Genomic DNA, 20083 nt, shown 5'->3' on the forward strand with positions numbered 1-20083 from the left:
TTATTGAAAGATCCTTGTGAAACATATTTAAAAATTTCATCAAGAATACTAGCAACACTTTTGTTTTATAATGTTCACCTGAACACTTACTATTTTATTGAGTGATCTCAATTTTGTTATATATTTAAAAATAGATTTCACATAAAATGATGAGACATGCATAAATTTGTGAATTTCACTCGATAAGATAATCAGTATTGATAAGGGGTGTTCCATGCAGTTCTCTTTTTATTAATTAACCTTAACCAGTAATGCAAACAAGTGGGTGGAAAAGCTATTGGACCGAATCGAAAACAATAAAAAAAAAACCAATAAGGAATGAGTCGATCGTACTTAAGGAACTTTTTATCCCACCCTCCTTTTCTCTTGCATGTTCATGGTAATCCACCTGAACTAGACAACTAGTAACCATGTTATGCTTTTTACAAGTTTATCATTGATTAAGTTTGGGGTATAGTCATAACGGACATTCTGGTGAGAGAAAATGGAGCAAAAACCAAGGAGTCAGCTACTTCCTACTTCGCATCATGGGCTATGAGCCCCGCATCATGAGAATACAATGGAAATCTAGGAGATCACTATTGTCTATCTTGCAATTAGGACTGAGCATCAGACGGGTTCGGGCGGGATCGGACCGAAGATATCAAATCTGCAAGGAACCGAAAAGGATTTTATTTCAACCATCTCCGACCGTGTGAGGCGTCGGATTAGTCGGATGACGGTTTGCGCCGGCGACGATTTGAGCGGGCGGTTTGGGTCGGAAACCGTGAATGCCGAAATAAAACCATAAACAAAAATTTGACTAAACAAAAACAAGTTAGCAGCTTTGGCAGATCTGAACAATTTTAACATCCCTTCATCAATACTTGGCTAGATCTAAAGTTGTATTGAGTTTTGGGCATATTTTAAAGCAAAAGGGGAGATGATTGATGCGGCTACCAAGAGATTGAGAGATACAATTGGTCATGAGACAACATCGTAGAGATGAAAATATGAGAAAGAGGAGCGGTTCTACTACATCTTGTAGAGAGAGAGAGAGAGAGAAGAACATAAACTTGTAGAGAGAGAAGATCATAAACAGAGAGAGAGAAGAACTGAGTGAGAGAATAACAGTAGAAAGGGACCCTTCTTTTTTGTTTACGTTTACTTTATTCCCTTTTCCAGAGAGTGCATTTAAACCATCCATTTAATTTATGATTCCCATAATTTTTTAATCTAACGGTGCTTGTTCGGTCGGGTACGGTTAGTGACAGAATTGTTTTCCAACAACTGATACCGACCATTTTAAACCACACAGAACTGTACCTTTCACCCGATGGGCCCACAAACCCGATTGAACCTACCCGTTTGCATATTTATCTATACGGGTTTTTCGGGTTGTAGGCGGGTTCGGTTGTGTTGCTCAGTCCTACTTGCAATGCAGGCTATGATCCCCACATCGCGAGATAGAGCAATAAGGTTAAAAGAGAAGCTCTTTGCCTACACTCAAAATACCATTAGAAAGTTGCTTGATTTCCAATCCAGAAAAAATATCTAAGTTCTCCCATCATGCTCTTATCAAATTCATTTTGCATAAGGTTTAAAAAGTCCTTGCACATCTTTTTATTTGTTGAGCCAAAAAATATATTATCAACATAAACTTGAACTATCAATATATCAAATTGATTAGTTTTTGTGAAAAGAGTAGTATCTATATGTCTTCGTGAAAAACCATTTTCAATAAGAAAAGAGCTCAATCTATCATATAGAGCTTTTGGAGCTGGTTTGAGTCCATATAGAGCTTTTATTAATTTTAAAACATGGTTTCGTTTCTCTTGATTGATGAATCCAGGTGGTTGATGAACATAAACTTATTTATTCAAAAAAATATTTAGAAAGACACTTTTAACATTCTTTTGAAATAGTTACATGCACTTATGATCAACATATACATGTTAAATTATAATTTCGTATAACCTTGCTACTTGTGTAAAAGTGTTATCGTAATATATACCATCATATTGATTGTAGCCTTGTGCCAAGTCTAGCATTGTTTCTGATCACTTTATCTTCTTCACCAAACTTGTTTTTGGCACCCATCTTGTTTGATGATGGTTTAACTACGAGGATTAGAAACAAGGTTCCTGTAACATCCCGCTCATCAGCTTAAGGAACTTTATCAGACAAATGTATCAGAGGAATTAAATTTATGGAAAAGTAAGATAATGGAAATATTTTATGACATGTCAGCATATTACGGATAAAGTATCAGTGTCAGATTAAACACGCTTGAGGCAGGGGCATAATGGAAATTTCGCACGAAAGGGGTATTTAAGTGGCTTTGGCCCAAAATATTCATTCTTCACTTGTCTTTCTCTCTCTAGGGTTGAGAGAAAGAGTTCTCTTCTCCCTCTCTCTCTAGGATCGCCCTCTCCCTCCATAATAATCATCCAAACTTTCTTAACATCATGATCAAGCATGGATTATGGTAGCTTTGCAATCAAGAATCAAGTGGGAGAATGGATTTAAGCATAGTTTGGTTGGGAAGCTTTGGATCATGGATGAAGCATGAGCTAGGGTTTGGGCTTGAAGCTCGAGGAATTGCAAGGAACACGTTAAGGTGAGTTCCATAGATAGATTACCCACCTTTGGGATTGATTAATCTTGTAGAAAAATCATGTTTTATGCTAAGTATAGTTTTTATGTAACTTTAGTACCCCAAGCCAATCCTAGGTGATTATAGGTTTAAATTGCCATGATATATGTTTAAATAAGTCTATATATGTTGTTGGATGTATTTGGTGCATTACAGGGTCGAATTGGACGAGTTTTGGGTCGAAAATGGCGAAAACCCGCGGCCGAAACACGCGAAAACGCAGAATTCGCAGCGCTGCGCCTGAACAAGGGCGCTAGGCGCCCACAAGTCAGGGAGCCAGCGCTAGGCGCCCTCCCTCTGGCGCCAGGCGCCCCAGACAGGACAACGTTCGCGTTGTTCTGCGCTCGGGTGCTTGGGGGCAGTCGCGTGGGGGTCCGTAGCGATCGTTTCGGTGTGTTCTTGTACTGTTTTCACTTGTTTTTCTACTGGAACAAATATGGTTTTATCAAATCTTAAGAACTTATAAACGGCTTGGAATTCGGGTTTTCGGCACGTCCGGTCTTTAGTAACTATTGGGAATTTGCACAACTCGTCAATTGATCCTTGCATCATTAATCATGGCAATGTTAGCATAAATTACAAGGATGGCTCAAGAGAGTTTAAGCTTGATGGGGTAGTAATGAACTAGGAAAGGGAATGTATGTAGAGCCTCGACTTAGCTAGTCGAGAACTAGAAAGATAGCAAGAATCCCTAGAAAGCTAAGACGCGAAGTTATTCTCTTCGCACACGATTAAGAATAAGATAGCAAGCAAGATAAGTTGTGGTTTGATTAGTTAATCTCTCCACTAAGTTTAAGCATGGACAAGTATAAGTTTACCGTCAATCGGATCGACTCAAGGGTCCGAGGTAATAAGCAAGTATGTATGTATGTATGTATAAGTTTATTTTATATGAACGACAAGACCATGACTAATATAAGTAGGTGGCATGTCTCTTGTTATCCACATCAGGGGGATACAAGAGGTTCTCGATCTAAGGGGAACGATTCAAGCCGTAAGGGACCCGCATGTCACCGAAATAAGCAAGACGTAGGTGCTCGTGTCTCTTGTTATCCACGCTAGGGGGATACGGGAGGTTCTCGACCTAAGGGGAACGGTTTAAGCCGCAAGGGACCTGCACGACACCGAGGGAGTCCGATGTACGTACATCGGTCATGTATGGGATTGATTTCGGGGTTACTCCACCCGGGACTATCCGTAAAATGAATCAAGATAATAACTGTTTGTTCAACGCTAACCCATGAATGAACTTAGACACGATTATGTTTATGATGAATATGATTATGTTATGTTTATGCTCATGATCGAGCCCATGTATGATATGTTTAAGAACAAGACTAAGAGCATGAAATGCTATTAGACGAGAGCAAGATATGTATAGGACAAGTAAAGAAAGCTATGGCCGTGACGACCCTAGGTTTCCCTAATCGTCCGGATTAGAATCATGTCATGAATATGCTATGTTATTTATGTTTAGGCCTTGTGACGTAGAGTGTACACTTGGTAATGCGGTTTAGGTTCCCTCAACCGCCATGACATGTATAGGTGAGAAGCCTATAACAAGTGAGATATGACTATGACGGCCCTAGTATGCACTACCGTCTAAGTATGCATGTCCCCACACACGTATAATCAACCGTCAGGTTGTAATGTAGACACGTGGTGACCGTAGGTTTTCCCTTGAGGTTGCCTATAGCCTAGGATTTAGGGGAACTCACTGAGACATTATGTCTCATCCCAATCCTTATTTGTTTCAGATAAGCAGGATGTTTATGCATGTTCGGAGCCGGATGGATATTACTTCAAGGGTTCGTTCGTGAAGCTGCAGGATGTTATGGACTTCAAGGATGTATTTTTACGTATGGATGAGTTATATTGTATTATTATTTACACGAACGGAACTTGATGTAAATATTATTTATTCGAAGTTTTTAATTGTTGTATATTTTAATGTATCCAGTACTAATATTAACGCACGTGCCAGACTTTCTAGATACGTCTGGTATGGGTGTTACAATTGGTATCAGAGCTGGTCGATTCAGACCGTGCCTTGGGTCATTAAATTACAACAAAGGAAGTGGGACCATTGGGTTCCAGGTAAATGTTCTAGTTGTTGATGTTAGTTGAGCCTGATCAACTCAATTTAACATTCGATGATTAGAATGGATGCCTGAGAGCTGAATAGGACCCTGGAGGAACGAAGTATGTGATGAAGAAGTTTTATCGTGCCAAAAGGTGGCCGGTGAACTAATCAGGTACAAGTGTGAATCCTCTGGGAATGTAAGGCATGTTAAGAAGGGACGTTTCGACAATGTCGGGTAAGATGTTGATGATACTTCATGAACCTGTAAGTGAAGAGATGTTGGAACGGATTTATGATATACTGGAATGATAGTACAAGGTTACAAGATAGGGAGAAGTCGACTTATGTTGACGGAGTCAGCGGGCTCTCAGGAACAGTAATATGTAAATGAAGTTAAGGACATGTAGGTTTGTCAAGTTGCGTAAGTGGCAACGTAAAGAGGCAAGTTAATCATAGTGGTGGAAGTTAAGGATTCAAGAGAAAGTTTTATGTTATCAGGAGTAAGACATTGATTTCCAACGTGCCAAGAATTGTATCGAAAAAGGTTGATGTTGCCATGCATATGTTATAGAATATTTTATGACGATAGGAATGAATGATGTGCATTTTATACTTGAGAATAAGAGTTTTACGCAACAAATGTTTTCTGAAAAAAATACTTTTGGAGAAGCTCACCAATAGTAAGCCTGGGACGAAAATTTTTCCGTTTTTTTTTTTTGTGAAACCTACTAGTTCGATCCTATGGTTTGCAATGACTATTGGGGAGATGTCTTCACAATAAATTTCACGTGACGAAAATCTTTTAAGACATCAAGTAATGAATGCATATCACCTCCTACAATTTCTAAGGAAAAGGACGTGGACAACCATCAACGAAAACGATACGGTTTAAGGTATTTTTGGAAGTTAATGTGTTGATGTGTCAAGAACAAGCCAAGATCAAGAGTATAGAAGTTCCTGCATTTAGAAGGAAAGTCACCAATGTTTATGCATGAGGTATGATGTACGAATTAAAGCGGTGCAGAGTTATGAGAAAATCACAAGATTCATCGATTATGTGGAATTATGACGTATCGCTCGAACCTATGTTTTGCTTAATATACTTGCTAGGCTCGATATGATGTTGAAACATAAAGTAAATAATTTAGAAATATTTACGCGTATGGGTCGTTGAAGTTGATATTTTGAAAATTCACGAGATTTTCTAGGAACCGGTTTGCTATGATACTCGTAGAGCGAGCTAGACTTATTATAATCTAGAATTGATGACACGTATGTGCTATCAACTCGTTCTATGAATTTAGAGCAACGGTCGGGGCCAAAACTCAATATATTTATAAAGTAGAAAATTATCAGCGTCAATGACTTGTGCGCTAGTTTACGAAGTTTTTTTAAAAAAAAAAATTTAATGAGCAAGCATTGGTTTGATTAAGCAAAATATAGTCCGCGAGAATGCGAAGGTACAAAGATTAAATGTTCAAGAAAGTTATGTTCAAGTGCTAGATGGGTTGTTAATGGAAATTGAGTTTACTCAAAAATAAGTTCAGATATGATATGTATGGTAAGTGCAACCAGCAAGAAAGTAAGGTTTACTCCCGAGTCAAGTATTATGAGCATAAGATAAACCATCATGAGTTTTGAATTCACAAGACAAGTGTAAGGTTGTGATGTTGGTTACAACATGGAAGATCTTGAGAATAATTCAAGAAGTAAATAATCAAGGGATAAGCATGAATTGAAGTCTCAATTGCTCTAACGGCTTAGAGTATTAGTTTGAGCCAACCAGTGGGAATTCAGAGTAGCGCTACGGAAGTTAATGGTAATCATGAAACGAGGAATTTTAGTATGTATGAATCTTCGTGAAGAATGTTCGGTTGGAAACACAAGTTTAACAAGAATGCATCATAAGACATGCAAGGAGTTCTCGATGTGATAGATAAGGATGAATTCTTATTCAAGCATTGTTGGCTAAGGTATAAGTTTAAGTATGTGTCGTTAGCTAGGTAAGATAAAAAGGACAAGAATTGTCGTATTTGGTCAAGATGCATGAATGATGATAATAGAAAACATGTAAGGACCAGAAGGATTCGTTCCGTGACTTAGGTAAAGAATCAAGTTTAGTGTTTCGAAGAAGAGAAATAAGTTTATGTTAAGAGGTCCAAGGATTTCCTATGGATATGAAAGCGGTATGGCAAGTATGTATATCGGTTGATTAAGAAAAGAATTTATCTTCGAAGTTAAGTATGTTATCATGAAAGGAGGTGCAACTCTCGAGTTGTGCAATGAGAATCATACTCTCGTATGCAATACTTGTTGAGTGAAAACGATACTTGTTAAGACATGTTAAGTCATGATTTTAGAACTTTTAAAAGTTAAGATTGGTATTATGGAACTTGGGAACGATGCTTATTTTAAACTCATGGAATTATACATTTTCGAAACTGATGAGATACGTCGTAAGTGAACTCACTTAAGACGTACCAACTTCAGGACCAACTTGCCGTGGACAAGTTTAGGGCGAGTTGTTAAATCTTTTTCAAATATAGAAACTCGTCCGATGGTTCTGTGGTGCTATTACAAATTCAGTTTTGGGAATGATAAAATATTTTAGTCATGTATATATATATTCGTTCCAAGAACCTGAATACCAGAGCTTAAGGAAATTTCTTCAAGAAAGATTCTAGAACACGTATCGTTATCATTTAGCAAGAGATGGCACTTGAAAGTATGTACATGTTATGAAAACGACAATGTTCGTATGAAGCCAATATCATGTGGGATACACGGAATTGTGTTAAGAGTATACGATGTAAGTGCAAGTGGAATTACTAGTAAGTTTCACGAGTATGTGAACCATAATATTGGTTAATGGATTGTCAGATGAAGTGGTGAGTTGATTTCACTTTTTCATGTCAAGCTATATGAGTTACCCATTAATTCGGGTGTGATAAGATGCAATGGAATTGCGATGAAATCAGAAGATTTCCTAAGGCTCTGAAAAGAGATAAGAGATTCATGGAATCATTTACATGAGTAATACAAGTAAGAAGCATGTGCCTCAAGGTACAGTAAGATTATGTATTCATGATAAGATGTATGTATGAAATATGTTTTAAAGTTACAAGTAAGCACTGCAGGGCAAACCTGGTTTCCGTAGGATCCCAGTTAAAAGGCAAATCCTGAGTGTTCATGTTTATAAAAAGATACCTATATGAATGGTTTATGTTAAGTGGGTAAAATACGAGTCCGAGACAATAAGTCTGTGTGTAGCAAGGTAAGTTCTGAATCATGATATGATAAGAAAATTCTAAGTTTGGGTAATATTAAAATCAAGAAGGTTATGTTCAGTTGCATATGGGTTAAGAAACAAGATGAGGACATGATACAACGAACTCTATGAGTAAGTATGAATAGAGTATGTATGGCTCAGACCAAAGATGGTAAGTTTCTGTCATGATGATTGGTAGTCGATCTCTAAAATTTCGAGGACGAAATTTCTTTAAGGGGGGTAGAATGTAACATCCCGCTCATCAGCTTAAGGAACTTTATCAGACAAATGTATCAGAGGAATTAAATTTATGGAAAAGTAAGATAATGGAAATATTTTATGACATGTCAGCATATTACGGATAAAGTATCAGTGTCAGATTAAACACGCTTGAGGCAGAGGCATAATGGAAATTTCACACGAAAGGGGTATTTAAGTGGCTTTGGCCCAAAATATTCATTCTTCACTTGTCTTTCTCTCTCTAGGGTTGAGAGAAAGAGTTCTCTTCTCCCTCTCTCTCTAGGATCGCCCTCTCCCTCCATAATAATCATCCAAACTTTCTTAACATCATGATCAAGCATGGATTATGGTAGCTTTGCAATCAAGAATCAAGTGGGAGAATGGATTTAAGCATAGTTTGGTTGGGAAGCTTTGGATCATGGATGAAGCATGAGCTAGGGTTTGGGCTTGAAGCTCGAGGAATTGCAAGGAACACGTTAAGGTGAGTTCCATAGATAGATTACCCACCTTTGGGATTGATTAATCTTGTAGAAAAATCATGTTTTATGCTAAGTATAGTTTTTATGTAACTTTAGTACCCCAAGCCAATCCTAGGTGATTATAGGTTAAAATTGCCATGATATATGTTTAAATAAGTCTATATATGTTGTTGGATGTATTTGGTGCATTACAGGGTCGAATTGGACGAGTTTTGGGTCGAAAATGGCGAAAACCCGCGGCCGGAACACGCGAAAACGCAGAATTCGCAGCGCTGCGCCTGAACAAGGGCGCTAGGCGCCCACAAGTCAGGGAGCCAGCGCTAGGCGCCCTCCCTCTGGCGCCAGGCGCCCCAGACAGGACAACGTTCGCGTTGTTCTGCGCTCGGGTGCTTGGGGGCAGTCGCGTGGGGGTCCGTAGCGATCGTTTCGGTGTGTTCTTGTACTGTTTTCACTTGTTTTTCTACTGGAACAAATATGGTTTTATAAAATCTTAAGAACTTATAAACGGCTTGGAATTCGGGTTTTCGGCACGTCCGGTCTTTAGTAACTATTGGGAATTTGCACAACTCGTCAATTGATCCTTGCATCATTAATCATGGCAATGTTAGCATAAATTACAAGGATGGCTCAAGAGAGTTTAAGCTTGATGGGGTAGTAATGAACTAGGAAAGGGAATGTATGTAGAGCCTCGACTTAGCTAGTCGAGAACTAGAAAGATAGCAAGAATCCCTAGAAAGCTAAGACGCGAAGTTATTCTCTTCGCACACGATTAAGAATAAGATAGCAAGCAAGATAAGTTGTGGTTTGATTAGTTAATCTCTCCACTAAGTTTAAGCATGGACAAGTATAAGTTTACCGTCAATCGGATCGACTCAAGGGTCCGAGGTAATAAGCAAGTATGTATGTATGTATGTATGTATAAGTTTATTTTATATGAACGACAAGACCATGACTAATATAAGTAGGTGGCATGTCTCTTGTTATCCACGTCAGGGGGATACAAGAGGTTCTCGATCTAAGGGGAACGATTCAAGCCGTAAGGGACCCGCATGTCACCGAAATAAGCAAGACGTAGGTGCTCGTGTCTCTTGTTATCCACGCTAGGGGGATACGGGAGGTTCTCGACCTAAGGGGAACAGTTTAAGCCGCAAGGGACCCGCACGACACCGAGGGAGTCCGATGTACGTACATCGGTCATGTATGGGATTGATTTTGGGGTTACTCCACCCGGGACTATCCGTAAAATGAATCAAGATAATAATTGTTTGTTCAACGCTAACCCATGAATGAACTTAGACACGATTATGTTTATGATGAATATGATTATGTTATGTTTATGCTCATGATCGAGCCCATGTATGATATGTTTAAGAACAAGACTAAGAGCATGAAATGCTATTAGACGAGAGCAAGATATGTATAGGACAAGTAAAGAAAGCTATGGCCGTGACGACCCTAGGTTTCCCTAATCGTCCGGATTAGAATCATGTCATGAATATGCTATGTTATTTATGTTTAGGCCTTGTGACGTAGAGTGTACACTTGGTAATGCGGTTTAGGTTCCCTCAACCGCCATGACATGTATAGGTGAGAAGCCTATAACAAGTGAGATATGACTATGACGGCCCTAGTATGCACTACCGTCTAAGTATGCATGTCCCCACACACGTATAATCAACCGTCAGGTTATAATGTAGACACGTGGTGACCGTAGGTTTTCCCTTGAGGTTGCCTATAGCCTAGGATTTAGGGGAACTCACTGAGACATTATGTCTCATCCCAATCCTTATTTGTTTCAGATAAGCAGGATGTTTATGCATGTTCGGAGCCGGATGGATATTACTTCAAGGGTTCGTTCGTGAAGCTGCAGGATGTTATGGACTTCAAGGATGTATTTTTACGTATGGATGAGTTATATTGTATTATTATTTACACGAACGGAACTTGATGTAAATATTATTTATTCGAAGTTTTTAATTGTTGTATATTTTAATGTATCCAGTACTAATATTAACGCACGTGCCAGACTTTCTAGATACGTCTGGTATGGGTGTTACAGTTCCAAACTTTATTTTCAAACTTAGACAACTCTTCTTTCATTGTCTTTATTTATGATTCATCAATGATGACTTCATCCATGGATTTTGGTTCAGAATGAGATACCATGGACATGTTTGACTCATATATGAAAGATCTTCAATTTTCGATCTCATCATCAAGACTTCCTATGATTTTCTCATGTGGATGATAATCTACCAATCTCGAACTCTTTGGAGGGTTCTAACTTCTAAGAAGTTGATGCAAGATTTTTTTTTTTTTAACAAAGATGATGCAAGATTATGATAATCCTTTTTTGGAAAATGTTTTCGATAGAAATTATTCACTATGATTTTAAATTTAAGACGATCGTGAATTCGTTTGTGTAAGGTTTTGAGTTCTTTAAAAAAAATGCACATTCCCTATTAAAAAAATTAGGGTGTTAGATAATACCACTGTAAAAACGAACATATTTTAATCACAAGAATTAAAATATTTAAATCAAGAAGATATATTAAGGAGATGCATCTTGAACTCAAGACCTTCAAAAAAGAGGTTATTAAAAGGTAAATGAAGTACTAAATTTATGAATAGACTTGTGTGCACAATGTGGCTTTCCATACTCTCATTAGCCACTTATTACACATTTCATACATTACAACTTATAACAACATAAACAAAAGTACTCTCTCTTAGCGACCCTTATTACCTACTTAAGCAAATAGTTTTTCTCAATGGGATTGGAAAAATTATTGTTAATTTTTTAGGTAAGGCAGGAGTGTGGACATACATCAAGAGGAAACAACGACATCCCAACTAGGTTGGCACCCCGTGAAATAACATAACATAACAATTTTATAATTAATCTACATGTTTGCTGCAATTTCCACCACCTCTTCCACCATAGATGCCACCTTAGATTTCCTATTATTTGGAGCAAAACATGACTTACGAATTTCTCCTTGATTTCCAGTCAAAACATCCAATTGACTAACCTTAACAAAAGCATTAGCAAATTTGTTAAAAAACTCTTTCTGGTTAGAAGCAAAGAGGTTCACAATCTCCTTAGTCTTAGGATGACTTGCCAAGTCTTGATCCGATGTAAACACACCCTGGTGATTCAAGAGGTTAATGTAGTACATATTATCGAATGTGTTTGGTGTTCAAACATCCAAATTAACGGCGTTGAGGGACTCCTCATTCGGACATGTTGCTTCGAGTTGTTTCTTGAAATTTGGTTCGATTGGTGGGTCGGATTCAATGATTCGGTTGAACATTGTTGGACAATGAGCTTGACCAAAAGTGTGGGCACCAGATAGAGCAACTACATCAGTTGCATCGAATTTTTTTGATCCGAAAACGGTTAATAGTTCATCTGTTCGTGCAAATGGTACTGGGAGATTATCTCCTGCATTTACACTGAAGTTTAGTAATGTTCAACCTTCATATTTAACAAACATGCAACAATATAAGCTAAAATCTCGTTTTCGCGATAAGGGTCATCTCATTACTTTCTATTTACCAAATTTAAAACGAAATTGGTTCAAATATTATGTTACGCAATAAAGGACATCGAGGGACAAATTCAACATTAATATTTCTCAAACTTTTAACCATATAGGCTAAAATCTCTTTTTTGGGACAATGGTCATTCAAATAATTTCATTTTGCCGAATACAAAACCAAATAGGTTCACATATCATGTTTCGTATCAAGGGAGATCGAGGGACAAGTTCAACCTTTATCAAACTTCTAACCATATAGGCTAAAATCTCATTTTCGCGACAAAGTCATTCCAATACTTTCATTTTTACGAATATAAAACCAAATAGGTTCACATATCATGTTTCGTATCAAGGGAGATCGAGGGACAAGTTCAACCTTTATCAAACTTCTAACTATATAGGCTAAAACCTCATTTTTGCGACAAAGTTATTCCAATACTTTCATTTTTCCGAATATAAAACCAAATAGGTTCACATATCATGTTTCGCATCAAGGGACATCGAGGGACAAGTTCAACCTTTATCAAACTTCTAACCACATAGGCTAACATTTCATTTTCGCGACAAGGGTCATTTCAATACTTTCATTTTACTGAATTTCAAACCAAATAGGTTCACATATCATGTTTCGCATCAAGGGACATCGAGGGACATGTTCAACCTTCGTATTTAACAAACATGCAACAATATAAGCTAAAATCTCGTTTTCGCGATAAGGGTCATCTCATTAATTTCTATTTACCAAATTTAAAACGAAATTGGTTCAAATATTATGTTACGCAATAAAGGACATCGAGGGACAAATTCAACATTAATATTTATCAAACTTTTAACCATATAGGCTAAAATCTCATTTTTGGGACAATGCTCATTCAAATAATTTCATTTTGCCGAATACAAAACCAAATAGGTTCACATATCATGTTTCGTATCAAGGGAGATCGAGGGACAAGTTCAACCTTTATCAAACTTCTAACCATATAAGGCTAAAATCTCATTTTCGCGACAAAGTGATTCCAATACTTTCATTTTTCCGAATATAAAACCAAATAAGTTCACATATCATGTTTCACATCAAGGGACATCGAGGGGCAAGTTCACTGTTTATCAAACTTCTAACCACATAGGCTAACATTTCATTTTCACGACAAGGGTCATTTCAATACTTTCATTTTACCAAATTTCAAACCAAATAGGTTCACATATCATGTTTCACATCAACGGACATCGAGGGACATGTTCAACCTTCATATTTAACAAACATGCAACAATATAAGCTAAAATCTCGTTTTCGCGATAAGGGTCATCTCATTACTTTCTATTTACCAAATTTAAAACGAAATTGGTTCAAATATTATGTTACGCAATAAAGGACATCGAGGGACAAATTCAACATTAATATTTATCAAACTTTTAACCATATAGGCTAAAATCTCATTTTTGGGACAATGCTCATTCAAATAATTCCATTTTGCCGAATACAAAACCAAATAGGTTCACATATCATGTTTCGTATCAAAGGAGATCGAGGGACAAGTTCAACCTTTATCAAACATCTAACCATATAAGGCTAAAATCTCATTTTCGCGACAAAGTGATTCCAATACTTTCATTTTTCCGAATATAAAACCAAATAAGTTCACATATCATGTTTCGCATCAAGGGACATCGAGGGACAAGTTCACTGTTTATCAAACTACTAACCACATAGGCTAACATTTCATTTTCGCGACAAGGGTCATTTCAATACTTTCATTTTACCGAATTTCAAACCAAATAGGTTCACATATCATGTTTCACATCAACGGACATCGAGGGACATGTTCAACCTTCATATTTAACAAACATGCATCAATATAAGCTAAAATCTCGTTTTCGCGATAAGGGTCATCTCATTACTTTCTATTTACCAAATTTAAAACGAAATTGGTTCAAATATTATGTTACGCAATAAAGGACATCGAGGGACAAATTCAACATTAATATTTCTCAAACTTTTAACCATATAGGCTAAAATCTCTTTTTTGGGACAATGGTCATTCAAATAATTTCATTTTGCCGAATACAAAACCAAATAGGTTCACATATCATGTTTCGTATCAAGGGAGATCGAGGGACAAGTTCAACCTTTATCAAACTTCTAACCATATAGGCTAAAATCTCATTTTCGCGACAAAGTCATTCCAATACTTTCATTTTTACGAATATAAAACCAAATAGGTTCACATATCATGTTTCGTATCAAGTGAGATCGAGGGACAAGTTCAACCTTTATCAAACTTCTAACTATATAGGCTAAAACCTCATTTTTGCGACAAAGTTATTCCAATACTTTCATTTTTCCGAATATAAAACCAAATAGGTTCACATATCATGTTTCGCATCAAGGGACATCGAGGGACAAGTTCAACCTTTATCAAACTTCTAACCACATAGGCTAACATTTCATTTTCGCGACAAGGGTCATTTCAATACTTTCATTTTACTGAATTTCAAACCAAATAGGTTCACATATCATGTTTCGCATCAAGGGACATCGAGGGACATGTTCAACCTTCGTATTTAACAAACATGCAACAATATAAGCTAAAATCTCGTTTTCGCGATAAGGGTCATCTCATTAATTTCTATTTACCAAATTTAAAATGAAATTGGTTCAAATATTATGTTACGCAATAAAGGACATCGAGGGACAAATTCAACATTAATATTTATCAAACTTTTAACCATATAGGCTAAAATCTCATTTTTGGGACAATGCTCATTCAAATAATTTCATTTTGCCGAATACAAAACCAAATAGGTTCACATATCATGTTTCGTATCAAGGGAGATCGAGGGACAAGTTCAACCTTTATCAAACTTCTAACCATATAAGGCTAAAATCTCATTTTCGCGACAAAGTGATTCCAATACTTTCATTTTTCCGAATATAAAACCAAATAAGTTCACATATCATGTTTCACATCAAGGGACATCGAGGGACAAGTTCACTGTTTATCAAACTTCTAACCACATAGGCTAACATTTCATTTTCACGACAAGGGTCATTTCAATACTTTCATTTTACCGAATTTCAAACCAAATAGGTTCACATATCATGTTTCACATCAACGGACATCGAGGGACATGTTCAACCTTCATATTTAACAAACATGCAACAATATAAGCTAAAATCTCGTTTTCGCGATAAGGGTCATCTCATTACTTTCTATTTACCAAATTTAAAACGAAATTGGTTCAAATATTATGTTACGCAATAAAGGACATCGAGGGACAAATTCAACATTAATATTTATCAAACTTTTAACCATATAGGCTAAAATCTCATTTTTGGGACAATGCTCATTCAAATAATTTCATTTTGCCGAATACAAAACCAAATAGGTTCACATATCATGTTTCGTATCAAGGGAGATCGAGGGACAAGTTCAACCTTTATCAAACTTCTAACCATATAAGGCTAAAATCTCATTTTTGCGACAACGTGATTCCAATACTTTCATTTTTCCGAATATAAAACCAAATAAGTTCACATATCATGTTTCGCATCAAGGAACATCGAGGGACAAGTTCACTGTTTATCAAACTTCTAACCACATAGGCTAACATTTCATTTTCGCGACAAGGGTCATTTCAATACTTTCATTTTACCGAATTTCAAACCAAATAGGTTCACATATCATGTTTCACATCAACGGACATCGAGGGACATGTTCAACCTTCATATTTAACAAACATGCAACAATATAAGCTAAAATCTCGTTTTCGCGATAAGGGTCATCTCATTACTGTCTATTTACCAAATTTAAAACGAAATTGGTTCAAATATTATGTTACGCAATAAAGGACATCGAGGGACAAATTCAACATTAATATTTCTCAAACTTTTAACCATATAGGCTAAAATCTCTTTTTTGGGACAATGGTCATTCAAATAATTTCATTTTGCCGAATACAAAACCAAATAGGTTCACATATCATGTTTCGTATCAAGGGAGATCGAGGGACAAGTCCAACCTTTATCAAACTTCTAACCATATAGGCTAAAATCTCATTTTCGCGACAAAGTCATTCCAATACTTTCATTTTTCCGAATATAAAACCAAATAGGTTCACATATCATGTTTCGTATCAAGGGAGATCGAGGGACAAGTTCAACCTTTATCAAATTTCTAACCATATAGGCTAAAATCTCATTTTTGCGACAAAGTTATTCCAATACTTTCATTTTTCCGAATATAAAACCAAATAGGTTCACATATCATGTTTCGCATCAAGGGACATCGAGGGACAAGTTCACTGTTTATCAAACTTCTAACCACATAGGCTAACATTTCATTTTCGCGACAAGGGTCATTTCAATACTTTCATTTTACCGAATTTCAAACCAAATAGGTTCACATATCATGTTTCGCATCAAGGGACATCGAGGGACATGTTCAACCTTTGTATTTAACAAACATGCAACAATATAAGCTAAAATCTCGTTTTCGCGATAAGGGTCATCTCATTACTTTCTATTTACCAAATTTAAAACGAAATTGGTTCAAATATTATGTTACGCAATAAAGGACATCGAGGGACAAATTCAACATTAATATTTATCAAACTTTTAACCATATAGGCTAAAATCTCATTTTTGGGACAATGCTCATTCAAATAATTTTATTTTGACGAATACAAAACCAAATAGGTGCACATATCATGTTTCGTATCAAAGGAGATCGAGGGACAAGTTCAACCTTTATCAAACTTCTAACCTTATAAGGCTAAAATCTCATTTTCGCGACAACGTGATTCCAATACTTTCATTTTTCCGAATATAAAACCAAATAAGTTCACATATCATGTTTCGCATCAAGGGACATCGAGGGACAAGTTCACTGTTTATCAAACTTCTAACCACATAGGCTAACATTTCATTTTCGTGACAAGGGTCATTTCAATACTTTCATTTTACCGAATTTCTAACCAAATAGGTTCACATATCATGTTTCACATCAACGGACATCGAGGGACATGTTCAACCTTCATATTTAACAAACATGCAACAATATAAGCTAAAATCTCGTTTTCGCGATAAGGGTCATCTCATTACTTTCTATTTACCAAATTTAAAACAAAATTGGTTCAAATATTATGTTACGCAATAAAGGACATCGAGGGACAAATTCAACATTAATATTTCTCAAACTTTTAACCATGTAGGCTAAAATCTCTTTTTTGGGACAATGGTCATTCAAATAATTTCATTTTGCTGAATACAAAACCAAATAGGTTCACATATCATGTTTCGTATCAAGGGAGATCGAGGGACAAGTTCAACCTTTATCAAACTTCTAACCATATAGGCTAAAATCTCATTTTCGCGACAAAGTCATTCCAATACTTTCATTTTTCCGAATATAAAACCAAATAGGTTCACATATCATGTTTCGTATCAAGGGAGATCGAGGGACAAGTTCAACCATTATCAAACTTCTAACCATATAGGCTAAAATCTCATTTTTGCGACAAAGTTATTCCAATACTTTCATTTTTCCGAATATAAAACCAAATAGGTTAACATATCATGTTTCGCATCAAGGGACATCGAGGGACAAGTTTAACCTTTATGAAACTTCTAACCACATAGGCTAACATTTCATTTTCGCGACAAGGGTCATTTCAATACTTTCATTTTACCGAATTTCAAACCAAATAGGTTCACATATCATGTTTCGCATCAAGGGACATCGAGGGACATGTTCAACCTTCGTATTTAACAAACATGCAACAATATAAGCTAAAATCTCGTTTTCGCGATAAGGGTCATCTCATTACTTTCTATTTACCAAATTTAAAACGAAATTCGTTCAAATATTATGTTACGCAATAAAGGACATCGAGGGACAAATTCAACATTAATATTTATCAAACTTTTAACCATATAGGCTAAAATCTCATTTTTGGGACAATGCTCATTCAAATAATTTCATTTTGCCGAATACAAAACCAAATAGGTTCACATATCATGTTTCGTATCAAGGGAGATCGAGGGACAAGTTCAACCTTTATCAAACTTATAACCATATAAGGCTAAAATCTCATTTTCGCGATAAAGTGATTCCAATACTTTCATTTTTCCGAATATAAAACCAAATAAGTTCACATATCATGTTTCGCATCAAGGGACATCGAGGGACAAGTTCACTGTTTATCAAACTTCTAACCACATAGGCTAACATTTCATTTTCGCGACAAGGGTCATTTCAATACTTTCATTTTACCGAATTTCAAACCAAATAGGTTCACATATCATGTTTCACATCAACGGACATCGAGGGACATGTTCAACCTTCATATTTAACAAACATGCAACAATATAAGCTAAAATCTCGTTTTCGCGATAAGGGTCATCTCATTACTTTCTATTTACCAAATTTAAAACGAAATTGGTTCAAATATTATGTTACGCAATAAAGGACATCGAGGGACAAATTCAACATTAATATTTATCAAACTTTTAACCATATAGGCTAAAATCTCATTTTTGGGACAATGCTCATTCAAATAATTTCATTTTGCCGAATACAAAACCAAATAGGTTCACATATCATGTTTCGTATCAAGGGAGATCGAGGGACAAGTTCAACCTTTATCAAACTTCTAACCATATAAGGCTAAAATCTCATTTTTGCGACAAAGTGATTCCAATACTTTCATTTTTCCGAATATAAAACCAAATAAGTTCACATATCATGTTTCGCATCAAGGAACATCGAGGGACAAGTTCACTGTTTATCAAACTTCTAACCACATAGGCTAACATTTCATTTTTGCGACAAGGGTCATTTCAATACTTTCATTTTACCGAATTTCAAACCAAATAGGTTCACATATCATGTTTCACATCAACGGACATCGAGGGACATGTTCAACCTTCATATTTAACAAACATGCAACAATATAAGCTAAAATCTCGTTTTCGCGATAAGGGTCATCTCATTACTTTCTATTTACCAAATTTAAAACGAAATTGGTTCAAATATTATGTTACGCAATAAAGGACATCGAGGGACAAATTCAACATTAATATTTCTCAAACTTTTAACCATATAGGCTAAAATCTCTTTTTTGGGACAATGGTCATTCAAATAATTTCATTTTGCCGAATACAAAACCAAATAGGTTCACATATCATGTTTCGTATCAAGGGAGATCGAGGGACAAGTCCAACCTTTATCAAACTTCTAACCATATAGGCTAAAATCTCATTTTCGCGACAAAGTCATTCCAATACTTTCATTTTTCCGAATATAAAACCAAATAGGTTCACATATCATGTTTCGTATCAAGGGAGATCGAGGGACAAGTTCAACCTTTATCAAACTTCTAACCATATAGGCTAAAATCTCATTTTTGCGACAAAGTTATTCCAATACTTTCATTTTTCCGAATATAAAACCAAATAGGTTCACATATCATGTTTCGCATCAAGGGACATCGAGGGACAAGTTCACTGTTTATCAAACTTCTAACCACATAGGCTAACATTTCATTTTCGTGACAAGGGTCATTTCAATACTTTCATTTTACCGAATTTCTAACCAAATAGGTTCACATATCATGTTTCACATCAACGGACATCGAGGGACATGTTCAACCTTCATATTTAACAAACATGCAACAATATAAGCTAAAATCTCGTTTTCGCGATAAGGGTCATCTCATTACTTTCTATTTACCAAATTTAAAACAAAATTGGTTCAAATATTATGTTACGCAATAAAGGACATCGAGGGACAAATTCAACATTAATATTTCTCAAACTTTTAACCATGTAGGCTAAAA

General features: G+C 36.1%; 2 long non-coding RNA genes and 1 pseudogene across 2 annotated transcripts; 2 read left to right on the forward strand and 1 right to left on the reverse strand.

Annotated features, from left to right (window-relative positions):
- The first annotated feature begins 2213 nt into the window (after positions 1-2213).
- On the forward strand, positions 2214-4578 carry LOC146937548 (uncharacterized). The gene is made up of 2 exons (XR_015033291.1): positions 2214-2599; positions 4393-4578. It is a non-coding gene; the product is annotated as an uncharacterized LOC146937548 (long non-coding RNA).
- Positions 4579-8419: 3841 nt separating this feature from the next.
- Positions 8420-10813, forward strand: LOC146937549 (uncharacterized). Its single transcript, XR_015030971.1, has 2 exons — positions 8420-8707; positions 10505-10813. It is a non-coding gene; the product is annotated as an uncharacterized LOC146937549 (long non-coding RNA).
- A 720-nt stretch (positions 10814-11533) lies between these two features.
- LOC146937550 (cationic peroxidase SPC4 pseudogene) lies at positions 11534-12169 on the reverse strand (annotated as a pseudogene).
- Between the last annotated feature and the right edge of the window lie 7914 nt (positions 12170-20083).

This window comes from Medicago sativa, chromosome 3 (genome assembly GCF_051527215.1).
Source record: "Medicago sativa cultivar Bolivia chromosome 3, Bolivia_mono, whole genome shotgun sequence".
NCBI classification, from domain to species: Eukaryota; Viridiplantae; Streptophyta; class Magnoliopsida; order Fabales; family Fabaceae; genus Medicago; species Medicago sativa.